This window comes from Oratosquilla oratoria, chromosome 34 (assembly GCF_046742065.1).
Source record: "Oratosquilla oratoria isolate Oo_2021 chromosome 34, ASM4674206v1, whole genome shotgun sequence".
Taxonomy (NCBI): domain Eukaryota; kingdom Metazoa; phylum Arthropoda; class Malacostraca; order Stomatopoda; family Squillidae; genus Oratosquilla; species Oratosquilla oratoria.
This window is the reverse complement of record NC_134810.1, coordinates 97501-103822: the sequence shown is the minus strand read 5'-3', so window position 1 is coordinate 103822 and position 6322 is coordinate 97501.

Sequence of the window (6322 nt, the reverse complement as noted above, 5' to 3'; positions counted from 1 at the left end):
CAAATGCGGCAGGAAAGGGAGGAGTGGAGGTGGAGGTAGAATGTAGATTGAGAGAAGCGAGTAAATGCCTTGGTGGATTAAAAAGTATAATAAGAAATAGACATCTGGGAATGGATGGTAAGAAGAGGTTGTATGAAGGAGTGATTTTGCCGACAGCACTGTACGGGATAGAAACATGGAACATAAGAGAGGAAGAGAGAAGGAGTTTGAATGTGTTTGAGATGAAATGTCTGAGAATTATGATAGAGGCTACTAGGCTGGATAGAGTGAGAAATGAGGCGGCGGGGAGGAGAACGGAGTTGGAAAGGAAGTTGGGAGATAGGTTTGATGAAAGAATATTGGGATGGTTTGGACACATGGAAAGAATGAGTGAAGAAAAATTAGTAAAAGAAGTGTGGAAGGCAGAGGTGGAAGGAGTGAATATGAGGGGCTGTCCTAGGATGAGATGGATGGATGGGGTAAAAGGGGCATTACGAAAAAGAGGAATGTCTGTTGAGGAAGGATGAGATAGGACAGAAGGTATGGGTAAATGGAGAAGTGTTGTTTGTGTATGGATGATGCTGTGATGCATAAGGTGGAGTGGGTGGGGGATGGGGGTGAGAAAGTGTCTATGAGAAATAATTTGAGGCAACCCGAAAGGATTTCTCCCCGTATTCTCCTTTTCTTTATGAGGGGACGGAGAGGGGGGTCGCCGAATTAATGAAGCGGCCTTGACGTGAATGTGCGGTGTCTTGCGACACTACTTCTGACCCAGGGCAGTGGAAAGGATGCAGGGATGACCTGTCATTCAGGAGGTGCTAAGACGAGAGGGAGGGAGGAGGGTGGAGGGGAGTGGAGTATGTAGGGGATGGAATGGGTGGGAGTGGTTTCTATGCCTTTTTCTTTTTGGCTACCCCCCGTGTAAGGGGGGAAAAGCCTATGGTATATATATGTATGTATGCTAATAAGAACACTGGTACGTGTGTTCACTTATGCAAATTAGACCACTTGGAAAAAGCAACTAACAAAGCAGAGAGCTTTCGTATATTACATCTTCGGTGCAAAAATTACATAGTTAATATAAATATATGGATTATACATACATGAAAAAGGAACAAGGACAGTTTGTATAAGGGTAGAGGACATTTATCCCCTGGAAGGTGGTAAGTCAGGTCGCAAGGGTCAACGCGTCCACTAATGAGGATGGGGTGACATTAGGTCACAGTCGCAGGGTTACATTTTGCTTATTTCTTGACAGATGAAATTGTCAAGTTTATATAAGTCTTTGTGTAGGTTGGTATTTTGATCACTGGTGGTATGGGTCAAACTACACTATATTAAGTTTCTTACTATTATGTTGTTAGTATAATAGATTTTATGGGCATCACCCCAATCAACTGGATGATTATTCCACTGGAATTATTGCATATTGAATTTTATTAATAATCATCCAGTTGATTGGGGTAATGCCCATGCAATCTATTATACCAACAACATAATAGTAAGAAACTTAATAGAGTGGACAATGATATTAATAATGATGTTACTGAAGTTTGCGGACGGCACTAAAGTAGGACGTCTAGTTAGTCAGAAGAAGACGCCGAGATTTTGCAGGAAGATCCTAACAAATTGTACACATGGTCGATAAAATGGCAAATGGACTTCAATATCTCAAAGTGCAGCGTGTTAAACGTAGGGCTACACAACTCCGAAAGCAGATATAGCTTAGATTAAAAAAAAAAAAAAAAGAGAGAGAGAGAGAGAGAGAGAGAGAGAGAGAAAACTGAGTGCGAGAGAGACTTGAGAGTTCTAGTGAATCCTAACCTTAAATCCAAGAAACAGTGTATTGGCGCCAGGAATAAAGCTAACAGAGCATTAGGTTTCATTGCTGGGAGTGCAGAGGCAATTATCAAACTCTATTTGGCGTTAGGTAGACCCATTCTTGACTATGCGGTACATTTTTGGCGTCCATCCTATAGAATGGACATTATTTCACTAGAATCAGTAAAGAGGAGTATAACCAAAATGATACATAGGGTCAGAAATTTACCTTACAAAGAGAGGCTTAGGCACTTTAACTTACACTCTCTGGAAATGCGCAGAGTGCGGGTTGATCTAATAGAGGTGTTCAAGTAGATCAATAGTTTTAACAAGGGTGGGGCAGCCAAGGTCATCATATTAAGACAACAGGGTAGGACTCGCAGTAATGAATTTAAACTGGATAACTTTAGATTTAAGAATGAAATAGACAAGAACTGGTTTACTAATAGGGTGGTCAACGAATGGATTAGACTTAGTAAGCATGTAGTGAGCGCTGAAACTATCGATTGTTTTAAAAAATGGTTAGACAATTCTATGAATAGGAATGATGGGTGATTGTGGTGGGAGTCAGGGATAAGGAGAAATGACTAAGCGGTTCGGGTTATGCAGCGGTACTGACTTCTTCACAGAGACTGTCTGTCACCTGCATTTATTAGCTGTATTTATAGGTAACATAGCAGAGCATTGTGGGAGTTTTGCCAACGTGGACCAATCAGGAGTCAGGTATAATGTGTAACAATTAGATAACAGATTGACAAACAGACATGGGGAAAATATCATAAGTATAAATCCAAAAAATATTAATGACAAGTGTGTGAAATGTTATGAAATTAAACAGAAGCGAAGAAATAATTATTTCCATCCGATCACAGCGACACGGGCCCAAACAAACATAGCAACGGGTACACACATTTTCAATATTGAACACAATAACACACTTGTACGTGAGTAAACAGGAGTTTTTAATAACATTTCGATTTATGGAACAAACTTCGTAGGTATACAAATGCCATTTCTACAGAATTTGCGTCATGCGGTATTTTCCTTTCTTTCGTATGTAACTTCGTATCCTGCATTTGCCGCAGGACGCCACATGATAATGGACATGGATCTACCTAGTGTAGGCTTTATTGTCTCTTGCAGTCTCTTTTATTTTTATGTTCTTAAAACCTCTGCTGCCTAATAAAGTCACCTGGCGCATGAAGCATGTAAATAAACATCATGCGCCAAGGAAATCAGATTCTTAGTACTTAAACATAGATGTATAAGTTATTAATTTACATTTGATGAGCAGCTATTAATGGAACTAATGCTCAGAAGGTGAGAAGCCTACGCCAAGAGGCGCATACTACGACCTAAAGCGTCACCTTTACCTTATGCACTTGAGCTCCCTCATTCCCAGTCACTGCTGAGAATAGGAGAGAAGTGAGGGGTTTGAACCCCAAGTAAACAAATGCGAGACCAACACGCTTCCGATTACACCACCAACGCACGTTAATACACAAAATCATTCATAATCAATCTACATTCCTAGCAAACTGAATGAGAAGAACGTTTCTATCTGAACGAAATCAACTACTCGTAGTCAGAATGATATATGTGCATATATACACAGACATGACAGAATTGAATAGACACCAAGAAAAATGCATTTCTGTTCTTATTCAATGCTTAATATTATTCAAATTTGCCTAATATGTTATATTTACCTAGATTTATTTTTCAGATTGCATACAAGATTAATCAAGCATGCCACGAACCAAAGGAGCAGTAGATCTCTCTGAATCTCAGCGAGGTCGTATTGTGGGTCAACATGAAGGTGGACTTAGTCAACGAAAAATATCTGAAAATCTGTCAATACCACTTTCTACTGTTAATACAGTGATCGTACAATTCACCAGAGAGAGCAAGAAGGGCACAAAATCTCATTCAGGTCGTCCCTTGCGTCTTGTCAAAAGAAATGTCGAAGAGGATCCACTTTGCAAGGTCTCTGACATGGCAGCACAAGCTGATATCAGTCCCAGAACAGCTGTCAGGTATCTCCACAAGCTGTGTTACTATGGGAAAGCTGCCAAAAGGAGAGGAAACCACTTTTTCGTCCAGCCAGTATCAAGCGCAGAAAGGATTGGGCTGTTGAGATGGAGGAGAGATTTGTGGCCTTTTAGAGCACTGTCATTTTTTTGATGAGTCACGATTCGCATTATTTTCTGACAGTGGAAGAGTGTGAGTCTGGAGACTCTGTAGTCAACATAAGAATGAAGGAGACTGTAAGAGACCATAAGGCCTACACTAGGCAGCTCCATATCCATCACCACCTATCATCCCCATTCATAAAGTTGTCTAATTGTTTCTTAAAGCAGCTAATAGTTTCAGCGCTTACTACATGGTTACTAAGCTTATTCCATTCGTCGACCACCCCACTAGTAAACCGATTCTTGAAGAGTTTGACCTCAAAAGACTGTAGCCAAAAGTGAAACATGGGGGCATTTCAATAATAGTGTGGGGTGGAATTTGGAGTGATGGTCGATCAGAGCTTTTGGAGTGTCAAGGAAACATAAATTCAGGAAAATATGCTTCTATATTATAGGAAGGACTCATTTAAATATTCTTGAGTGGTATAATGAGTAAAAATGTCTTCCTATTAATGGAAGATGGAGCTCCTTGTCACACTGCTCAAGCAACACAAAAATGGTTGAGCCAAAATGGGATCTGGATACTTTCATGGCCAAGTCAGTCCCCGGATATGAACCCTGTTGAACACCTCTGAGGCATATTGGATCGACAACTTCGCAAAAAGAACAGGGAGCCATCTTCAAGGCCCAAACTCTTACGATTACTACGGGAAATATGGCAAAAAATCCCTCAAGATGATATTCGTGAACTAATCACTAGCATGCCTAGAAGGGTATTTGCATTGATAAAAGCAAAGGGGATGTCAACCAAGTATTAGTTATTCACATTGTGACCATTTATAAGTGTTTTAATTGTACCAATTGCTTGATTAATCAATTAAACGATTTCTCTTGGTGTCTGTTCAATTCTGTCATATCTGTGATGTACACACACACACACACACACACACACACACACACACACACACACACACACACACACACACACACACACACACACACACACACACACACACACACACACACACACACACACACACACACACACACACACACACACATATATATATATATATATATATATATACATGTAAACTGAAATATATATGTATAATATATATATATATATACATATATATATATGTATATATATATATGTATATATATATGTATATATATGTATGTATATATATATATATATATATATATATATATATATATATTACAGGTGAAAAATGTAATCACACATTTGTCAATAACGTAGAAACCACTGTTGGAGTAGAAAAGACTCATCTACTGAAGAGGATTGCAGTTTGCAATCGAAATATATAGATTCCCCGTTTCCAGTCTTTTCTACTCCAACAGTGGTTTCTACGTATATATATATATATTTACATATATATATACATATGCAAGAGTAACCACCAGGAAAAATAAACTCACGAAGCAGAGCTTTCATGTATTTATGTCTTCAGTGCCTAGTACAGAGAAGAAATGACCTGGCAGTTTCTTCTCTTTAAAAGAGCACTGAAAAACAAAATACATGAAAGAGCTCTGAATCCTTATTCTACCTTTCCTGGTGGTTACTCCTGTATATGGAAACACATAGATGCGAAAGAGAGCCTCGCCTAAATAAAAATAAAGACATAATATTTTTATAGTATTTGTAACACAAAGAGATGCTTTATCTATAGGTTATACACATGAAACTAATTAATTCCGTCAACATGCATATTATCAAATTGTATGTGATCTGTGTACCAATCAATTAATTCAACTGAATATTCGTTCAATGAAAAAATTCAATAAAAAAATTTCATGTCTCCCATGATTTCTTTTTCAAAACCCTATCTGGCTAAAATGTGAAATAGAAAATAAATAAATAGATAAATGAGATTAAATAGGTAAATCCAGGTGTAGTTTTACAGGTAAGTTGAGCATGTTTTTCTAATAGCTAATTTGTTATGATAACTAGATACAAAACAGATTAAAAAATCGTTGGGTCAGCTAACTGAATAAATATCCAAACATAACATTTTAGAAATAAAAACATCTAAGCAATGTAATATAATATCTATATTCTTATTTACATGATTACTTATCCATATTATTTTATCTATTAGATTTATATTACTCATTTATCTTCTAGATTTATATTGTATTTATTTATTATTCTCTATCTTGACATGAAAAGATAGGGTTTCTATTACATAAATGTAATGATAAGGACTTGGAATAGATGAATAGATAAATATATAGAAAATAATATGGGAATAAATAGATAGGTAAATAAACAAATAAAAATAAATCAATCAATAACAAATGTTTAAGTAAATGAATATTTAAGTTAATAGGTAGATGAATAGATGAATACACAAGTAAATGAATAA